The 23,254-nt window shown below is 34.6% G+C and overlaps 1 pseudogene; it reads right to left on the bottom strand.

Moving 5' to 3' along the window:
• Window positions 1-13,521: 13,521 nt before the first annotated feature.
• LOC148579614 (uncharacterized) lies at window positions 13,522-14,181 on the bottom strand (annotated as a pseudogene).
• Between the last annotated feature and the right edge of the window lie 9,073 nt (window positions 14,182-23,254).

Raw genomic sequence — 23,254 nt, 5'->3', positions numbered from 1 at the left:
GTTAAAAAGCAGTGGTTAGTCCATTGAGTAATATATATATACTGAATTACTGATGAATAAATTTAGATAAAAAATTAAGAGGATTTTGTATGTTTTGTGATTTGATAAAGAAATTTTACAGTTGGAATTGAGTCATTATATTTATAATTTAATTTTGATGCATTATCAATGTAAAATTGTTTTTATACGTGTATCCAATCACATAAGATTATATTACCAAAAATAATTTTTTTTATATTAATTACGTGAATAATCAACTAAGAGAATGACTGTAATTACACGACCTTATAAAACGTTTTATACTGTCGATACATCAAAATTAAACGTTTTATTAATCAACCGTAAATTAAATTTAAGAGACATGAAGCAGTAGAGTAGAGTGGCGGACGAAACTTTGATTTAATAAAATTGTAGGTGATATATGTATGAGTTGCTTGTTTTATTTTATGTGTAGGCAAATTTTATGTGTCTTGGTTGTTGAGTCTTTGTGGTATAATTGTTGTGCTTTGACAAAATCTTGTGATTTTTGGTCTATTCTTAATAATAATGCCAAAAGAGATAGACTGCGAATCAAAAGATATTTCTTTCTTGTTTTGGGTACGAACGATCTAAAAACAAATTATTCACCTAATTTCACGTAGCCAATGAAATCAAGGAAAAAAAATTATAGATAAAATATATATTTTGTCTTTAATATTTATATTTTTTTAAATATTATTAACATTAAGAATAAAATTGAGATAAATTAAATATTAAAAATAATTTAAAAAAATCACAAATATCGGCAAAAAAATATATTTTATCCAAAAATTATTAATAGAGTTAGAAAGAAAATGTGATATGAAAAAAGCATATACAATGCACATTTTCTATCATTTTTAGTAACATGTTGATATTTTTATTTCGGAAAAGCTTTACATCCATGTAAAAATTATATAGATGTTATCCAAGTATCTTCCATTGCACGCGTTTTACACTCGTTTGTTTTACACGCGCCTCATATAACGTATATAACGTAATCCTTCTTTTGCGTGATCAACCTTTCTCAACGTAAACTTTTCTCAACGTAAACCTTATTCTCTTCTCGCGTTTTCTTTCTTCTTCTTCTTATTCTCTGTTCGCGTTCTTCTTCTTGTTCTTCTTCGTCTTCTTCCTCTTCTCCTTCTTCTTCTTCAATCTAATTAAATTCGTTGTTCTCTTCTATTCGCGTTTTTCTTCTCTACATTACAGATCTGGATTGACTTCAACATAATTAGCTTCGTCGTTCTTCTTTTTCTTCGTCAATCTGCACTTCTGAATTGAAACAATGAATGAATCAACTTTAAATCAGTTGAATGAGTGCGATTTGGATAATTCTTCCGAAATGCATCAATTTAATGAGGTTTGGATTATTGAATTTTGAATCGAATTCAATGGAATGCAATTGTTAATTTTATTTGAATTGAATTGAATGGATTGAGGTGATCTGTATCTGAATTGAATTGAATTAAATTGATAATATATAAATTGTAGACAGAGTTGTTTCGAATTTGGTTTTGTATAATGGTTTCGTTCACTGTGAGTAACTGTTCGGTTCGGTAAGTACTATAGAGTTGTTTCACCATGTCCATGTGTTCGGTTCGGTATGCAGAATGGAGTCTAAAAAAAATTAGACGAATATATTATGTTTTGTTCCCTAAGCACTATATAATTGTTTCACCGTAATTAAGATTTCGGTTCACCGTGCAGACCAGCTGTGTTGTGGATGAAAAATTTGTCCCAAAGGTGGGAATGATTTTCAAGACACTAGAAGAAGCTGGAAAGTTCTACAAACATTATCCCAAACTTGCCGATTTTTCTACGAAAATAAGAAACGCGACTCGGGACGGAGACATTAATGTAAATTTTTGTTCACCCATGAGCAAATTTCGATTCACCATGGTTATAGCAGGCTTAATTTCCGACTATTGTTAGTCTTTAATGAATAGTCACTTTTTTGGTGAAATTCTATATTGATATATGTAGCTTTTTCGATTCGTCTAGTGTATTAATTTCTAAGTTGAATAATTAGAATTTGTTTTGAGAAACGGGAATCAGGTGTAGTGCTAGTTACATTTTCCGTGTGATTAATTAAATAAAAATTATTAAAAAAATCTAAAAGAGTAACATAAATATTTTAAACTTACATTGGTGGAGTTTTAAAACTCTTTCTTAGATGGATTTTCAGGGTTTAGGGTTTTGGGTTTAGGGCTTTAGGAGTGTTTATGGGTTCAGGGTTCAGTGTTTGGGGTTTAGGGTTTAGGGTTTAGAGTTTAGGGTTTAGGGGTTCAGGTTTCAGGATTCAGGGGTTCAGGGTTCAGGGTTCATGGTTCAGGGTTCAGGGTTCAGGTGTCAGGGTTCAGGGTTCAGGGGTTCAGGGATTCATGGGTTCAGGGGTTTAGGGTTTTAGGGTTTTAGGGGTTTAGGTTTTATGGTTTAGGGTTAGGGTTTTAGGGTTTTGGGGTTTTAGGCAGTTTAGGGTTTATTGGTTCAGGGTTCAGTGTTCAGGGTTCAGGGTTTAGTGTTTAGGGTTCAGTGTCAGTGTGTTTGCAACTTTCGGTTCGCCCAGTGTATTAATTTCGGTTCACTGTGTTCTTTTGGTGTTCGTAATGTATTGGTAAATACAGTGATTGCAATCACTGAGAACCTGGAATAAAACAGCAGCCAACCAGTTCCAACATATATACAAAATTAATATCTCAGATGAGTAATCCATCTTGAATCAAATATAAATATTAACATTAACATTTAGATTAATATTGACAAATATACATTTGAAGTAAGCATTTTTTGCTTTTTAAACAAGTTAAACAAAATATTTTTAATTACAATCAGTTAATCATAGTATATGCTATTTACTATCTAAATCCCTAGATGTGAATTTACAATAAGTCAAGCAATTCTTTCAACAGGGTATTAGAGACATTCATTTCTGGGACATTTGCCAGGGCACCAAATCCCATTTCTTCCACTATATCTTTCATCCCATTTCTTCCACTATATCTTTCTTTTCTTGACTCATATCCTTATACACTGTTGCTATTGCCTCTGTTTGGCATCTGCAATAATGAGTTTTCTGCAAGTTTTAAAATAGAATGTGAGGATATATTTATAATACAAAATAGATATTATTCGAATGAAAGCGGATAAATATATTTAATCTGCTTACGTTATAGTGCGGCTTCTCCTTCATTGTTGCCATTGTCTTGTTCTGTTTTGTTGTAATGAAAAATTTTGGTCAATACTTCACTCAATACATCAACAAGCACAAGCATGTATATATTAATCAAGTCAATTAAAATGCCATAGGCCACCGAACTGAACAACATTCAATTGGTGAACCAAAATCACAAAGGCCACCGAACCGAACAACATTCATGTGGTTAATAAATGGTGATCAACTTTCAATTAACAAGAATAGTATTCCTCCATGCAAAAGAAGTACTGAAGATAGTAACAACCAATTTCAAAACTCTAGTTAAACTATCCACACCGATAAGAACAAGCACGTATATCTTAATCAAATCAACATCTTCCAAAAGAAAAGTTTTTCAAATTTCATGAATTAGGTGTTCTTTCAAAATGACATTTTCAAATTGGCTTCTTTAAAAACTCTTACTGAAATTTATCCAATATAATGAGATAATTTTACAGTAGTATAGCTTATCAAAGTGAAAGAATTGTCTCTAATATCAATTGTCCTAAACAAAATTTACATTTGGACAATACACTATTTGCTTCTCAAAGGAATCCAAACTGAAGATTCTTACTAGCATTATATAGGACAGCGTTAACGAAACTCATTCATGCACAGAATCAAACATTATAAATAATGAAACAGTTAGGAAATGATTTGCTGCATGCTAGCACAAAAGGAATCCACCGAACCGAACATCATTCACTTGGTGAACCAAAATTATAAAGGCCACCGAACCGAACAAATCTCAAAGCTCTAGTTACACTATCCACTGAATCGAATGAAAATAACAACAAATTTTATTCCAAGGCCTAGTTATACTGTAAAAATACATTCACAATAGTTTCATCTACTAAACGAAGCAAATCAATCTAGTAAACCTAAAATGCAAGTAGGAGAAGCGCAACATTGCAAGATTTCAAATGAACAGTAGTTTTCTCATACCTTTGGTAGTCTCTGTTGCAGTTTTTGTTCGTTTCTGGTTGTTGCTTGCGAAATCTTCTCCCGATTCCTTTCCAGTAGTAATTTTCGCAGAGAACGTGATTGAAGTTTGAGTGATGTTGAGAGAGATTCGAAGAGAATGAGTTGTTTCATGTATTGGTTTCGTGTTGAAGAAGATGTAACGTTTTTTCATAATGAAGTGCGAATGAAAAAGGAGGGGTTTCGTTTGTCTCTGGCGTGTGTTTTCACTCGCCATTTAATGCGTCTTATTCTATTTGGGTTTGGGCCAACTTGGTTACATGGTTATATGGATGTGTAGCAGCCCTGTTTTTATTTTCAAGTTAATAGAGACAACAAAAAATACTTATTTAAAATTACTGGATTAACTTTAAATATAAATATCAATAAAAATACTTTTATTTTAATTCAAATAAAATATAAAAAAATAAAACTCATAATAAAAAGTCGGATTTTATGTTTTAGTTCATATTTTGAAAAATTTATTTTTTATAAATTTATGAATTTAAAATAGAATATTTAACTTTTTTAAAATTAATTGAAAACTATCTTTTAATTCATTCACTTCTAAGTAGCCATTATCAAAATTTTTTTAGAATGAAAAAGCTAATATAAAATATAGCCTTAGTTAGAATGAGATTCTAACTCGGCACCTTTTGAAATTTTGAAAAGAATTGCTCTTTAAAAAGCAAGTACGATAAAAATTGTAAGCTATGTTTAAAGGAAGTTATTTTCTATCGTTGGCTTTTATGGTAAAATCAATCGGGGATCTGAGAGGCTAAAAGGCGATGGTTTACCCTATGGCAGAAAGAAGAAATAGAAATATTCTAAAAATTAAAAATAAAAAAATAATTTGAAATTTTTTTTGAAAAAATTAAGAGCTCAAATTTAAATTTTTAGATTTTGAAGTAACAAACAACCGATTAAAATGTTTGTTATATACTTAATTTTACAAATTAAATGATTTAATTGATATAATGCTTTAATTATTTCTCAAATTATATCTTGTATAAATTTAATTGGTATTTTTAATTTACATTACTTTGTTATCACTATTTGTTACTTCTAATTCTAGAAAAAAAATTATGCTTTAGTTCCTATGCCAATTTACTCCTGACACAATATCTACAGTGAAAAAGAGAAAATTCAGACTAATAATACGATAACTCCAATAATCGATTTGTTGAATTAACTAAGACCGATAATAATTTCTAGAAGAAGAAAAAAGTTGTAAAATATTTATCAGGAATTAATATTTAAAATGGCTCATGAAATTTAACTCCAACTCAATTTAGTCATCGAATTTTCAATTGATCGAATTTGTTCCCTAAAATTTTAAGTCGTGATTCAATTTGGCCTTTTCGTCCATTGTCATCGTCAGAGAGCTGACATGGTAATTTTAATTAACACCTAACACTACATAAACGACATTATGTAGTTGTTGGTGGTGTCCAAAATATATTAAAACGATGTCGTGAGACATAAGAATGGAGTTAAATGAAACCTAAAATGTAAAATACTTCATTTCCAGGGGCAAAGCTAGATGAAATACTAGAGGGGGCCAAAAATATTTTTATAATAAAATAAGACTAAAATAAAAATTTTAGGAGCGACTAAGATAAAAATATTTTTCGAATAAAATAAGACTAAATTATATGAAACCTCACAATGAGGCTCCGCTCTGTTCATTACTGAAACTTCAATTGACCCTTCTTCTTCTTTCTCCTTTCGTATACCTTGCGGCAACTAAGAAACAATGTTGTCGCCGTAGGTGAAATTTGAAGCTTTTTTTTTTTGCATTTGTTTCATCGGCTTATAGTGAAAACAAAGAACTTGGAAATCATCATTTGTTCAAAAACAAATTAGTAAAAAAATCGTAGCTCTCAACATGCAATGCTTTATTTTGTTGGAATATATTGGTTGAGGTTTGTTGTTTTTTATTTTTTTGCTCTATTTGATTAGTGAATTTTTTGGAGACTTGGGTTGATTATGGTTGTTAGTACTGGTAGATTTCTTGTATGCTAGAGTTTAATTTTTTATGTATATGACTGTGATCAACTGACTCTAATACATTAGACAAATAGATATTAGTAGCAATGTTGTTTGATAGTAAAAATAAATATGAGGATTGTTGCTGGCATTTTTTTTGTTTTGTGTTTAAGAGAAGCTGGAATTAATGGAAGACTTAACTGTTCCTATTTTTGAATGGAGGTTCATGATTCTTGATTTAAAATAGAATGAAATAAGTATTAATGTTATCATTTTCTACAACCACACCATCGTGGAACCTTCCCACCTCTGCCGTGATATACGTTCCTCACCCAACTGCCATGTAAATGTGATCTACTTGAGTTTTGGGAAGCTTCGTTGCCGCTCCTCAGCATCCTCCCCAACTCACCAAAAACGGCTTCAATTTGGGAGATTTGGGGCACCGTCTAGGTTTTTATGTTCAAATCCCAAGGGGTTAAATTGGTGCTTATAATATTTTTGCCACGTCATATAACTGTTGATAGTGCCAAGTGTCAATTAAAATTGCCACGTCAGCTTTCCGATGACGTAAATAGATGGAAGGACCAAAGTGAGTCATAACTCAAAATTTTAGGGTACAAATTAGGTCAATTAAAATTTTGGAGGTTAAATTGAGTCGCAAGTCAAATTTCAGGGACCATTTTGAAAGGATGTTATTCGTGCATTCTTCCTTACACTCTTATCGATCCAGCTGACATATGCCTGCCCTGATGGAGATTATTCGGTACTTAAATAGAGATATAGTTCAGTACCACCAAAATCACTATCGCCGCTTAAACACGGCTATGCTTTACTCTATCGGTAGTGAAAGAAGATAGCAATTTCTGGTCATTTTTCGTCTAACCCGAATTTGCTTAGTTAGTCAGGATTTGCTTCTTAGTTCAACTAAGTGCTCGATTGAGTTCTTATGCTACCTACTCTACAATAACATTTAGTGATTCCAGCCGACCAAACTCAACTAAAAGGAATGAAATGCAGCAAAAGAAAAGAAAATATATGGATCGACCCCATCGTCTCCACTTGATAGAAATTACGAGATTATCCTATTTACGTCTTTGACATCCAGGGATCACTAACCAACCATAGAATTCTATTCAAAAAGTGGAACACATTAACTATTTACTCTATAGTTAGACAATAAAAGCAGACCTACATTAACGTTTTGAACATTAAAAGTCCCAATGATTATTTCATAGGTACTAATGAATCAAAGAATATTTTTAATGAATTTAAAAAAATTATTAATCATTTTATTATAAATTCATGAATTTAAAAAAATGCAAATTTTTTAAAATTTAAACTAAAATACAAAATTTAAATTTTTATTTTTATTATTTTTATTTTTTATATATTTTTTTAAATTCAAATAGAAGATATTTTTTACTAATATTTATGTTTTAAAATTAATTGATTAATTAAAAAATAAGAACGTCAATAAGCAGTTGAAAATAATAAAATATGTGCAATATAACTAATTTGTTCATATCACTTTTTTGATGGACTTAATTAAGTGTACGGATACCAAGTATTTTAACGCTACATATATATAACGTGGTAATATATAAAATTAGACATCAAATCATCAATAGTGGGTATATTAGATATAAAATATATATTAAAAATAAAATAACATATGTCTCTAGTTATAATGCATAGTGGTTAAATTGAAAATATTATATAAAAATAAAAATAATAAAATAAAAATATAAATCAAACACAATCTAAAATATTAAAATTTTATTGATATTAAATCTATATATAATAATTATTTTTCATAAAAGAAATTATTTTGTTATTCTTAACATAATGTACTAAAATTTTTTATTTGCAATAATTAGACATTAAAAGATGATATATAATAAGTAAAGTATTGTTTTAGTTTCTAATGTTTAGGTTATTAAATTCTAATTTCGTTTTTAATGTTTGAAATATTTTATTTTTATCTCAAACATTTTATTTTGCCTTATTTTAGTCTTCTCTGCAAAATTATGAAATTTTTTTCCAAAAAACTTGCTAACATTATGATTTTCTTCTAGATAGCAAAAAAAAATTATTATTGTAGTGATCATAATAATTGTTGTAATGATTTGAGAATGAAAGTAATAGAATAATAAGGAAAAAAAGATAACAATAAAAAAATAGATATTTTTGGTAAAAAAAATTAATTTTGACAAGAGGATTAAAATAGGACGAATAAAATATTTGAAATAAAAATAAGACGTTTTAAACGTTAGGATGAAATTAAAATTTAGTCAAACATTAAGGATTAAAATAATATTTTGCTCTATATTTACAATGATACTGTGCATACAAGTTTTTTGTAACCAAGTCCAATCAAGTTGACACAAGTCCAATAAGAAAAAGTGTGCGGATGCATTACCGCTTCTCTTTCTTTGCACTTTTCAGCATACAAATTTTGTTAGATAGCACAGAAATTTATTGACAAAATTTTTTTGGTTCGGTGAGTAAATGTTCTAAACATGTGGTCCTTCAAAAATTATTGTGCTGTGCATAAAAAATTTTTATGATGTGCATAAAAATTTTGTATTATACACCATAATTTATGTGCTATATGTATATTGTTAGTTAGGTATCAACGTTTTGGATACGTAGTTCTTTAAAAAAATTTGTGTTGTGCACCAAAATTTCTATGCTATGCACCAATTATCTTATGTATACTAAAATTCCTGTGTTATGCATATTTTGTTAGTTAGGTGTCAATCTTCTTGACATGTGGTCTTTTAAAAATTTATATGTTGTACATTAAAATTTTTAATGTTGTGAATCAAAATTTCTGTGCTCTAATTTTTTTAACATATATTGGAGGAGAAGAAAAAGATGAAGAAGATGACGAAAACGATGATGATGAAAGAGGATGAAAAGAAAAAATAAGGAGGAGAAGAAATCAAACAAGAGAAGAAAAAGACGACGACATTGAAGAAAAAGAAGACGATGACGTTGAAGAAGAACCAAAGATGAAGACGATGACGGAAACAATGATGATAACGTTGTTGAGAAGAAGAAGAAGAAGAAGATGATGATGATGATGATGAAGACGACAACAACAACAACAATGATAATGAAGGAGGAGAAAGAGAAGGAGTAGGAAGAGGAAGAAGAAGCACCAGCAGCGACAACGCGTATATACCTACATTTAAAGAAGCGCGCTTTGACTTGGTTGAGTACTTGGTTTAAAAAAGTTTGGACACCTAGCTTTGTTGATAAAAATTATATTGTTCATGTATACTAATTAAATTAAGGTTAATTGTCAAATTAGTTCTCGAAAAATTGGTCGATCATCATTTTCGTTCCCAAATGATTTATTTAATCAAATTAGTTCCTAAAAAATTTAAAATTAGTTACGTTTGTCCTTTGGTCAATAGATTAACAGTTTCTGTTAACAGATTCTTCAACCCTACTAACACCTCTTTTTGATGTTTTGTGCATTCTCAAGTGGACAACAACAAAATAGAATCAATTTTGTGAATCCTGCAATAGCACAAACAAACCACAACTTATGAGGAATAATAGAATCATATGTGACATGTGCTCATTCAAAGATGGTATCATTCATGAGAAATTATGTAGACAAAATATGCATTACGAGTAGAAAAAAAGGAGGAGTTATGATACGAAACGTAATTCAGAGTAAGATGGAAAATCAAAGAAAGGGACTCATCTACCTTAATTTGATTTTTTTATGCAACAACTAAGGGAATCACTCTACCTTCTCTTATTCACACCCAAATTTCTCAAAGAAATTCAAAGAAATTTTTATTTATAAGAAATTAAAAGAAAAAATGGCTACCAGGTTTTAGAAGGTTTTTATACCTCTTAAGTTTAAAACTCTAACTCATAAGTTCACTAAAATAAAAATGGGTCAAATCATTATTGGGGCTAAAACAAACAAAATTAAATTAAATAAAATTAAATAAATATAAAATAAGTCTTAAAATAAATACTAAGAAAGTAATGTCTATTTGATTCAACTTGATTAACGAGAGTTTTCAATGCAACTTGTAAATAGTAAGACTGATGGGGGAAAAAATCGTCGGTAAAGAATTTCACAAGAGTAGTCGCATTGCAAGTATAGATCTAAACCGACAATTAAATCTCAATCAAATTTAATTTGTTTGTCACTAAAGCAAACCCAATAAAAATAACCGAAGTATTAAACTTCAGGTCGTCTCTCAAGGAATTGCAGGAAAGTGTACTTATAATTGGTTATGGGAAAGTATCTTTTTGGGTTTTTTTAAAATGTTGAACAAGGAATGTAAATGATAAGAAAATAAACTAATAATTATGAAAAGTCCTAGCAAGGATTGATAATTAGAAGTCCTATCCTCATTATCATCATCAATTGTGACAAGAATTGTCCATTGCTCCACTTAGTCAACCTCTAACTATGAAGGAAAGTCAAGTGGAATTAATCAATTTGATTTCTCAAGTCCTAGTCAACTCCTAAGGAAAGACTAGCTTTAGTGGAATTCAAATCAACTAGCAACTTTCAATTGCTAATCAACAAAAGAGTTTGATAACTCAAGAGTCTCCAATTACTCAATCTAAGCTAAGAACATAAAAAGCTAATTTAAAATCCAACCAAGCATTTTATCAAACACTTGAAAGGCATAAAATAAAAGCATAGAAGAACAATAGAGAATGTAAAATCTAAAACCAACAATTGCAAGCATCAATGATAACAAATATTGCAAGAAGCAATAAACATGAAATACCTCAAATTGCATTAAATAGGAAATTGAATCTAACATGAAGAGTTCATAAATTAAATTGGGAAAATAAATAAACCGACAAGAGAAATAGATAAACTAAAGTGCTAGAACTAATAAGAGTAGAAGAAAACTAAATTAAAGTAAAATAGAAATCAGAGTTTGAGAAGAATTAAAGCTAAGAACCCTAAAACCTAGAGAGAGGAGAGAGCCTCTCTCTCTAGAAAACTACATCTAAAACCTAAAATTATATGAATGAAAGTTGTCTCCATGATTCCCCACTCTGCAGCCTCTATTCTGTATTTTCGGGCTTGGAACTGGGCCAAAAGGAGCCCAGAAATCGCCTCCAGCGTCTTCTATGTAATGCAGCACGTGACGCTTTGTCACGCGTACGCGTCGCTTGGCAAAAATCCTGGTCACGCGTACGCGTCGCACGTCTTCTGCACTAGTCATGCATACGCGTCGCTGCCAGCTTCTCAAAACACTATTTTCTTGTGTTCCTTCCACTTTTGCATGCTTCCTTTCCATCCTCTAAGTCATTCCTTCCCTATAACCCTAAAAACACTCAGCAAATATATCCCGGCATCGAATGGTAATAAGAGAGAATCAAAATTAGCAAGTTTAATGCCAAAGAAACATGTTTTCAATCATAACATAAAATTAGAAAGAAAAATGTAAAACATGCGAATTATATGCATAAGTGTGAAAATAATGAATAAAATCTACTAAATTAAGCACAAGATAAACCCTAAAAATGGGGTTTATCAATCTTCCCACACTTAAACATTAGCATGTCCTCATGCTAAGCTCAAGAGAACCAAAAGAGTGAAGGCAAAATGGTAGAACTTATGCAATGCAACCTATCTAGATGCAAGCTACCTACATGCATCATGCTATTCTAAGTACTATATATATATATGGACATATGGAAATTTTCAAGAAATCATATATGCACAATCAAGGACTAAATCAATCATATCAAAGCACATTCACAATTGAGTTGAGTTAATCAAAAAAGTTCACAAACTTGCAAGACAAGCAATGATAATATATGGACATATGGAAATGAGCAATTGAACCGTCACTGGATTTGTATATGCACTCTAATCACTCAAGTGTTTGGGGTTAAACCACTCAAATCTCCTCTAATCATGCTTTCTAAAACTTTGTTCTTTATCTAACTAATCAACAATTATCAAGTGTACAAATGCAAATATCATGAGGGCTTTTCAAGGTTGTAATGGGGCTAAGGTAAGGGTGAGGGTATATATATGGCCAAGTGAGCTATCATATGAATCTTTGACTAACCTAAGTTCTCACCTAACACATACACATACTCTATACAATCCTAAAGTTAAGCTTAGCTACCCAAAATCTCACTTTTACATATTTTCACACACTCATGTATCAATTTTTAATTTCATCACATATGCATTGATCTTTTTATTGAACTTAACATTGGGGGTGATTTTATTCCCCTATTCATTTATTCCTTTTTTTTCTTTTTTTTTTTAGTGAAAGCATAATATATCAATGCATATGTTTTTCTAATTTCACATGAGTAGGCACCCAAATTCCCAATATTTGTCAATATAAGCAAAAACACATTCTCATTAACCATAGGTCCCATATTTCCCCACACTTAGTTGACACGCAATCTCTATCTTAAGCTAACCAAAGATTCAAATAGGGTAATTAATTATTTTTTCGCTTAAGGCTAGTGATGTGGTAATATAAAGAACAAAAAGGGGGTTAAGAAGGCTCAAAGTGGCAAACAAAGGTAAATGGAATGGTAGGCTATTTGGGATAAGTGAACTAATATCAAATGATGGCCTCAATCACATATAAGCATGAACATACACTAAATAATGGACATATAGAATGGAACAAACCGAAGATTGCAATCATAGAGAAGAAACACACAGGAATAAAAATCATGGTTAAATAATTTAACCATGCAATTAAGCTCAAAAACTCACGGGTTATGTGTTCTTAGCTCAAAAACCATATTTCAATTACATATATATATATATATATATATATATATATATATATATATATATATATATATATATATATATATATCGTGCAAGTTACAAAAAGTTTTAACTCAAATCAATGTGAATCTTAAATGCCTTTTCTAAGAAAAATGAATTTCTTGAAAATTTCAACAAATTGACCAACATTTATTATTATATATATATACTAAATGAAATGTTGTGATTACGAAAACTAAAAGTTTTTAGTTTACTCCCTATTTTCAGTCAAACCAATTTCTCATATGCAAAAGGGTAAACTAAGCTCAATAATCCATGTTTTTCCACATCACAACTAATAGACTAAAAGTGCAATTCAAGCTAAATATCTAAGATATATACAAGTCCAAAGTGCAAAATACAACAAAGTAAAAATAAACAAGAGTACAATAAAATAGAAATGTGCAAATACTAAAAGAAAAATAAAATAAAGTAAAGCAAAATACAAAATAAAGCAAAATAGAACAAAAGTCTGAAATGGTTCACCAAAATATAATCCGCCGGAGACGGCGACCTCCCCACACTTAAAGCACAGCATCGTCCTCGATGCTCTCAGTCAAGCTGGGTTTGAAGGATCATCGCCTGCATCTCTATCATCGCCTGTCGAAGGATGTGCCACTGGTTTTGTTGGCTGTGGCTGTGCAGGTGCCTGTGGCTCTGTAGGGTGCTCAGGCTGAGTCGCCTCCTGCTGGGTCTCCTCCTGCTCATCCTCCTCCTCCTCCTTAGAGTGCTCCGAGGGTGTGTCAGGCTCAGAGGGGATGTCAGTACGCCCCGACATCACAATCAGCTTCAGATGTGCATAGCGTCGCTTATTGCGATGCTCAGACTGCTCATAACATCACTGATTGTGGAGCTCCATCTGATCAAGGCGCTCGAAAAGGCGGTGCACAAGGTGGTAGACTGGCTGAGAAGCGGATGATGGTGCTGCGAAAGCAGGTGGTGCTGCAGGTGCTGAAGGTGCTGCTGAGGATGTGGCTGCATCAGTAGATGTAGTAGTAGTAGGTGGTCTGTGGCCTAGAGGTCCGAACCACTTGCCGTGCGGAATAACCTTCTTGCAGTCGGCAATCAGTGGTCTCTCATCCTCTGGCTCCCAAGGCACCTCAGCTCGACGAGTCATCTGGGTGATCAAATAGGGAAATGGCAAGGTGCCTTTCACATGAACTCTGGACATATACTTCCTGATGAGCCTTGGAAGGTATAGGTCCTTCCCTTCCATGACGCACTAAATAAGGAGGATCATGGCAACTGGAACTTTTGACTCGTGAGTACTAGGCATAACATAATTACTCAGTATCTGTTGCCACAGCCTAGCCTCATCATTGAGATAAATAACTTTTACACCTCGTGGAGTTGCCTTTGACTTTCCCATAGCCCACGGAACATCAGGATCAATGGCTATGGTACGCCGGACAGCATCCCAATCAAAACTCATGAATCTAATAGACTCCTCAGCCTTCTGAAAACCATCTGTATCATCTGTTTTAGGCTGGAAGTGGAGGATATCCTCTATCGCCTCCTCAGTGACTAAAATATGCTTTCCCCTAAGCTGCACTACATCAAGGGTCGTCCAATAATAGTTAGAATAGAACTCACGGACCCATGATGTGTTTACCTTTGCCAGATCTCTATCCAGAAATACCCAACCTCTCTGTTTGATCTGATGTTTAGTGTACTTCTTCAATTCGGTTGGTATTTTGAGCTTCCTTTCCAAGTAGAGGTTCCATTTTTCCACAAAGACCGAAAACTTGAGTTCAGAGTAAAGATTGGCAAATTTGACTGGGTCATTAGCAGGCACAAGTTGATAAGCTTTTTCTTGACCAGTAAAGTTTTTTTCACACCAAAATTCATCCGATAGAACATCCGATAGAGTGACGGATGAATGTCCTCTCTTCCTCTTACTGGAGCTGGCTTTAGCCTTACCTTTTCCTTTCTTATTAGACATCCTAAAAAATAGAATTTCCAGGGTACAGATTATCAAATAAATCAGAGGAAAGAAAGGCAGGTAAATAAGCAAGTAGACAGAAAAACAGGTAACAGAAGGCGAGTGAGACTCAATCATAGTGAGTTTAAGGAAATGAACTCTTGGAATGTAAGAAAACAGAATTCAAACATCAATCAGAATACGAACCAAAAATTCATGCAATAATAGCAAGATGTTTGTTTGTTAAGCAACAACAATTATCATGCCTCAAAGGAAATTAAAAGAATTAGTTGACAACTAAAAGAAAGGTTAAAGAGTCAAATAAGTCAAGAGTTAGAAAAGTGTGTTAAAATTAGTGGCATGGAAATGTTGTTCTTAACCAAAATGAGTGCACAAAGTTAAAGAACAAGCAATCTCACTCTCATGAGAGCAAAGCAAATCATTGATGATGAGAGATGTAATGTAAGAAGCATAAACAGTAAACATAAGGTATCATCAATGTATTTCATCACTCAAGTAAAAAGGCACCATCAATAGCAACTTCAAAGAATCTCAGCAGAAAGAAACAAGAAGTAAATCCGTCAACTAGTTCAAAATTCATTGGTCAACAAGGTTCTAATCAACACAGAAATCCATCAACTAGTTCTTTGTTGTCTACAATGATGTAAATCGAATAAAAGGGAACTGAAGAAAAGCGGAAGTGCCAGCCAACCACTCTATGACTTAAATTTGGCAATAAACAGTGGGACTAGAGTTAAAATGTGCCAAATTCAGTTCACAATTGGAAATTAATAGGATAAGGTTTTCAGAAAAATTCGGCAGCATTCTGGCAGTAAATTGAGCATTCCCGAATTAAACAAACAGCAAAATCAGTCCATATGAATTCAAAATAATTCAGACAAATTCAACAGCCATATTTCACATGAACCAAGGTCCATTTTCGAATATGAGTTCAGCAACAGATTTATCAATAAAATTGATCTCGGTTTAGCAACCATCATCTATTCAAATACAAACATCAATAACTCAGCAGCTCATATGAATCCAATATAGGTCAATTAGCATGAAGAACAAGAAAATTCATATGACCCAAGCATCATTAAGCGAAATCAGCATAACAGCAGTCAAACAGCATACCAGCAATTAGCATCGAATAGCAGCGTCTAAAAATAGATCAGCAACATCAACAGCAAAGCAATTTTAAAATCATCCAATTCAGACAACAAGAACAGAGCAATTATCATACCTAAATCCACTAACCACATCCTAGCTACCTAACCACCTAAAATCAACTAAGAACATGCATTTTTAATCTAACTAAACTAAGCAGAAATTAAACCAAGCTAACTGAATTACTTAAACATGGTAGGAAAAATATGAAAACCTGGGAGAAGCAGAAGTGGTAGAAGAAGGGAATTGAGGGGTGGAGCAGAGTAATGCCGGCCCAGAGGTGGCGGCGACACAGCGGCACAGTGGCTATCTGCAGCGGTGCTTGGTGAAGGCAGGAAGGGTCGGGAGGTGGCAAAAGGGGGAAGAGAGAATAGAGAAGAAGGAGAAGAATAAGAAGAAGGGGGAGGTCGGCGGCGGCTCGGGGTCACTAAATGAAGGTCAGTGGTGGTGAGGAGTAGAGGTTAATGATGTTGTTGATGGGGGTTTGGAGGGAAAGAAGAGAAAATGGAACGTTGAGGGAGAAGGGATAGGGCACACGAATGGGTTAGGGTTCTTGCGTCTGGGGTTAATAAATTCAAATCCATGCGTACGCGTGGGTCACGCTTGAGTGTGGAGGAGACAAAAATTCATCGACGTGTAAGCGTCATTGACGCGAATGCGTGAAGGGAGATAAATGAAGATGACGCGTACGCGTGAAGCATGCGTACACGTAAGCCAAAATTGTGCCAAACGCACAATTCCAGCGCTGTTTTCGCAGAACTCTCTGTTCAAGTTGAATGGGGCAGCATTTACGTGCGACGCGTGCGCGTCGCACACGCCCACGCGTGGTGCGCAAGAAATGAAAATGACGCGTACGCGTCGGGGACGCCTACGTGTGGATCAAATTGTGCCTCTAGCACACCAGCCGCACGATTCCATCACAACTCTCTGTTCGTTGGATGGGAGAGCCAAATTGGTATCGACGTCCATGAGTGGCCTACGCGTACGCGTGGGTTGCCCCTTTTTTTTAAGTAACAAGCTACCAAAATAAAACCAAATATTATTAAACTAGTAAAAACCACAACTTAAACTAAATAATTCTAACAAAAAAAAATCAAAATTCAATTAATTACCAACATTAACGAAAAATAAAATTGGAAGAGTTTACCATGTTGGGGTGTCTCCCACCTAGCACTTTTAGTTAAAGTCCTTAAGTTGGACATTTGGTGAGCTCCTTGTCATGGTGGCTTGTGCTTGAACTCATCTTGAAACTTCCACCAACGCTTGGACTTCCAATAAGTTTCAACGTTCCTAAGTGAATTTTCCAAGCCTTGAGGGAGTTCTTCACAAGTTTTGAGCTCCCAAAGTTGATCTTCTTATATGCCCAGATCCCAAATCTTGTTTCTACACCCTTCTTCAAGTTGATCATCATGATTCCATCTGGGTGGTTGATGCGTGAGCATCTTTCCTATCTTTTCCTAGTGAATTCGCATTTAATTTGTTAAGTTTAATCAAGAATTAATTATCTTTTAGCCACTATGGATGCTACTTTGAGTCTTGTGCAATTCTGTTTATTTTAGGTAGCATTTGGTTGAATTTGATGGAGCTTCCGCAGAAAAAAAGAAGAAGGCTATATAGGGCAGGAATTGCTTAGAGGATGGAGAGGAAGCTTGCACAAATGGAAGGAGCACAAGAATTAAAAGAGTTGACCAGCGAGGAGCGACGCGTGCACGTACCTGACGCGTACGCGTGAAAAGCGAAGTTGCACAGTGATGTGTGCGCGTACCTGACCCGTACGTGTGACACGTAAAGAAGACCATCGACGCGTACGCGTGACTGACGCGTACGCGTGAGATGCCCCACATGCAGAAAACGCAGAAAATGCCAATTCCTATTAATTCTGATTTAAACTTTATTTTTATTTTAAAATAAGAAAAAGATATTATTTTAGTTTAGAAAATAAATTTTAAATTAATTAGGATTAGATATAAAAGAGAAAAGAAACTTCTCTTCTGGGGATTGGAACATTATTCCAACATTAGTTCACTTTTCATTCCACCTCAGCCCAATTTACCAAAATCCTTATTTTCTCTCTGAATCATGAGCAACTAAACCTCCACTGTTAAGGTTAGGAGCTCTGTCTATTGTATGGATTGATACTTCAGGTACTGATTTATATTTTAAGAATTGTTTTCGTTCCTTATCTTATGAATTTGGGTGGAACGGAAGTATGACCCTCTTTCTAATTGAGTTCTTGTATAACTTGGAAAAACTCTTTACTTGAACAATAGCCTGAAAATATATTCTCCTAAATTTCTAATTATCTGGACTTAACGGGATACGTGACATATAATCCTTTTATATTTGGGTAATTAGAATTTCTGTGGCACATAAACTAGAATTGAACTTCATCCTCTAATTGGAATTAAGTGACCAAGGAATTGGCAGTTGATGAAAGTTAGAGTAGACTAGAAAGCTCTAAGGAATTAGGGTCTAGTCACATATAGTTTGCCATGAATTAAATCTTGCATGATTAAAATAGTTAGTAAGAAAAGTCATTCCGAAAGATAGATATCTCTGAAGCCTTAACTGTTTCTCCATATATTATTCTCATCAATTTACTGCTTGCTGTTTTAATTTTTGAATTATTGTTTAATACTTTTAAATACCAAAAATACTCTTTTCTGTTTGTCTAATTAAGTAAATTAATCAACCATTATTTCTTAGTCTATCAATCCTCGTGGGATCGATCCTCACTCACCTGAGGTATTACTTGGTACGACCCGGTGCACTTGCCGGTTAGTTTGTGGTTATAAATTTTGCACCAAGTTTTTGGCGCCGTTGCCGGGGATTGATAGTGATTAACAACTATTAGTTGTTTGATTGCTTAGATTAGGCGTTTTAATTTTATTTAAATTTTACTTTATTATTTTCGAAAAAAATTTTAATAAATAAATAGCACTAATAATTTTCCTTAATTTCTGAAATCAAGTTTGGTGTTACCTAGTTAATTTTATTTTAATTTTCCTATTTATTTTCCCTGTTAATTTTCGAAAATTTTTGTCTAATTTCAGTTATAATTTTCAAATTTTTCTGTTTTATTTATTTAGTATTTCTATTTTATTATTTTACACAGGTTACCTCACTGGGAGTTCTCTGCACTCTGACGTAGAGAATCCCATCTTTTCTTGTTTTCTATCTGTTTATGCGCAGGAACAGAGACAAGGAACCTCTTTTAGATTTTGATCCTGAACCTGAAAAGACTTTCAGGCGGCGTTTGCAACAAGCAAGACTTTACAAGGCTGCAGAATCCACTATGGATCCGAATAATGCTGTTAATGCCAATGTGGCAAATCCGAATGAGAATGAGCAACAAAGGAAGTGCTTGGCTCTTACTCTGCTCCTACTGTAGATCTTTTTGGAAAAAGCATTGTGGTGCCTCCTATAGCTGCGAACAACTTTGAGTTGAAGCCACAATTGGTCACCCTGGTGTAACAAAACTGCCAGTATTATGGTCTTCTCCACGAAGAGCCAAATCAATTTATTTCTAATTTTCTGCAGATTTGTGATACTGTGAAGACAAATGGAGTGAACTCAGAGGTGTACAAACTCATGCTCTTCCCGTTTGCTCTGAGTGATGGAACAAAGCTATGGCTAGATTCCCAACTCAAGGAGAGTTTGGATACTTGGGACAAGGTTGTTACTGAGTTTCTTACCAAATTTTCCCACCAAAGAAGCTGACTAAGCTTAGGGTGGAGGTTCAGACCTTCAGGCAGAAGGATGGTGAAACTCTTTATGAAGCTTGGGAGAGGTACAAGCTACTGATTAGGCAATGCCCTCCAGACATGTTCTCTAAATGGACCCAACTAGACATCTTTTATGAAGGCTTCGGTGAAATGTCCAAGATGTGCTTAGATAATTCTGCAGGTGATTCATTGCACAAGAAGAAGACACTGGAGGAGACTATTGAGCTGATTGAATTGGTTGCTAGCAACCAATATTTATACTCATCTAACAAGAATCCTGTGAACTCAGAGACTTCTCAGAAGAGAGGTGTATTTGAAATGGAAGCTGTTAATGCTATTCTTGCTCAGAACAAGCTTATGTTTCAGCAAATAAATTTACTTACTCAGCAGATGGGTGGCATGCAAGTCTCAGCTATCAACACCAAAAATCCACCTCAAGAGGTCTCTTATGACATGACAGGTAATTTTGTACAAAATGAGAATTATGATTATGCTCAATCTTTTTCTGAATAGGTAAATTACATGGGGAGTGGTCCTAGAAATCCCAATAATGATCCATACTCTAAGACATACAATCTTGGATGGATGGACCAACCTCAGAGATATCAGAATTTCAACAATAATTCTCAGGATGGTTTCTAACAGAACAATCATAATAACCGCCAATTTCAGTCTCATCAACAATAACCACCTCAGCAGACGAACTATCAATCCCAGCAAGATTCTAATTGGGAGATGATGAGGAGTTTTATGTAGGAAACCAGAGCCTCCATTAGAAACTTGGAGGTGCAAATGGGCCAACTGAGCAAGCAAATACCTGAGAGGTCTGCAAATACAATTCAAAACTTGGAGATTTAGATGAGTCGGTTAGCCACAAAAGTTAATGAAATTGAGAAGAGGACCATTAATAGCCTTCCTTGTAACACAATTTCAAATCCAAGAGAGGAATGCAAGGCCATCACCTTGATAAGTGAACAAGCGGCAAGTATGGAAGCACAAGTTAATGAGGAGCTAGTTGAAAAAGAAGCTCCAGAAGAGAAGAAGGAAGAAGTAGAGCACGTCCCTCCAAAGCGTGCAGACAACCCATTCTCAGACTCTCTTGACACTTATCCTACATTGCCAAAGGCTCTTGAGTACAAGCCTAAAATGTCATATCCTTAGAGACTTCAAAAGGAGACCAAGGACAAGTAGTTTTCAAAGCTCTTGGAAGTCTTCAGAAAGTTACAAATCAATATTCCTTTTGCTGAGGTTTTGGAGCAAATGCCTCTCTATGTCAATTTCATGAAGGAGTTGTTGTCAAAGAAGAAGCCTTTAAAGGGAGATGAGACAGTGGTCCTGACTAAGGAATGTAGTACCATCATTCAGAATAACTTGCCAAGGAAGATGCCAGACCCAGGAAGCTTCCAAATTTCATGCACCATTGGGAGCACAACCTTTGAGAAAGCATTATGTGATCTGGGATCAAGCATCAATTTAATGCCCTTGTTTGTGATGAAGAAGTTGAAAATCCAAGAGGCACAACCCACAAGGATAGCATTACAGATGGCAGACAAATCTATGAAGTCTGCATACGGATTAGTGGAGAATATCTTGGTCAAAGTGGGTAAGTTCTTCCTCCCAGTAGATTTTGTGATTCATGACACAGGGAAGGATGAGAATGCCTCTATAATTCTAGGAAGACCATTCCTAGCCACTGGGAGAGCTCTAATTGATGTATAAGTGGGTGAATTAGTGCTTAGAATGCATGATGAGCAACTAGTCTTTCACGTCTTCAAAGATATACATTCAGCAGGTGAAGAAGAGAGGTGCATGCAGACTGAGCTTATTGATCCAAACCTTCAAGAACCCCCTGATGATGTACAGCAGAAATTGCAGCTCAAACCTCCTTTAGTGACAACCAATAAAATTCCTCCTGACATCAAACCTAAGTTTGGTGTCGGGAATGCATCATCCACCAAGGAGGAGGTCCCCAGAAAGAAGAAAGTACCCAGGGGATGGAGAAACAAAAAGATCCCCAGTAAAGGTTTCTCTCCAGGAATGAAAGTGGTATTGACTAGCAATCCAGTGTGGATTTATACAGTAAACAGAATCCTCTCTTTGGAGCATATTGAGCTACTTTATGGAGACACAGGAAAGAAGTTCAAATTAAGGGGTGAAGAGCTGGGCCCCTATGATCCTCCTCTTTAGAGGAGCTGACCGTTGGTGCACGAATTGTGAATCACACTTTCCACACTCGTACCACTAACCAACAAGTGCACTGGGTCGTCCAAGTAATACCTTACATGAGTAAGGGTCGAATCCCACGGAGATTGTTGGTTTGAAGCAATCTATGGTTATCTTGTAATTCTTAGTCAGGAAGTCAATTATATTTATCAGTTGAATTGCGAATAAACAAGAGAGCATGGATTAAAGGTTACTTGTTATGCAGTAATGGAGAATATGTTGGAGTTTTGGAGATGCTTTGTCTTCAGAATCTCTGCTTTCCTCTGTCTTCTAATTCACGCACGCACGTCCTCCTATGGCAAGCTGTGTGTAGGTGGATCACCGTTGTCAATGGCTACCATCCATCCTTCCAGTGAAAAGGGTCCAGGTGCGCTGTCACCGTACGGCTAATCATCTGCAGGTTCTCAGTCGTACCGGAATAGGATTTACTATCCTTTTGCGTCTGTCACTACGCCCAGCACTCGCAAGTTTGAAGTTCGTCACAGCCATCCAATCCCAGAATCCTACTCGGAATACCACAGACAAGGTTTAGACTTTCCGGATTCTCATGAATGCTGCCATCAATCTAGCTTATACCACGGAGATTCTGATTAAGAAATCTAAGAGATATTCATTCAATCTGATGTAGAACGGAGGTGATTGTTAGACACACGTTCATGGATTGAGGAAGGTGATGAGTGTCACTGATCATCACCTTCTCCTTAGTTAGGCGCGAATGGATATCTTAGGTAGGAACATGCATGTTTGAATGGAAAACAGAAATACTTGCATTAATTCATCGAAACACAGCAGAGCTCCTCACCCCCAACAATGGAGTTTAGAGACTCATGCTGTCAAGGAGTACAAAGTTCAGATCTAAAATGTCATGAGATGCAAAATAAGTTTCTGAAAGTTGTTTAAATACTAAACTAGTAGCCTAGGTTTACAAAAAGTGAGTAGACTATGACAGATGGTGCGGAGATCCACTTCTGGGGCCCACTTGGTGTGTGCTGGGGCTGAGACTTAAACAATTCACGTGCATAAGGCTGTTTTGGGCATTTAACGCCAGGTTTGGATCCATTTCTGGCGCTGAACTCCAACTTTTAATCATTTTCTGGCGCTGGACGCCAGAATTGGACAGAGAACTGGAATTGAACGCCAGTTTACGTCATCTATCCTTGAGCAAAGTATGAACTATTATATATTTCTGGAAAGCCCTGGATTTCTACTTTCCAACGCAATTGGAAGCGCGCCATTTCGAGTTCTATAGC

This window comes from Arachis ipaensis, chromosome B10 (genome assembly GCF_059453495.1).
Source record: "Arachis ipaensis isolate K30076 ecotype BB chromosome B10, ASM5945349v1, whole genome shotgun sequence".
Taxonomy (NCBI): domain Eukaryota; kingdom Viridiplantae; phylum Streptophyta; class Magnoliopsida; order Fabales; family Fabaceae; genus Arachis; species Arachis ipaensis.
This window is presented reverse-complemented; position numbering and strand designations above follow the sequence as displayed.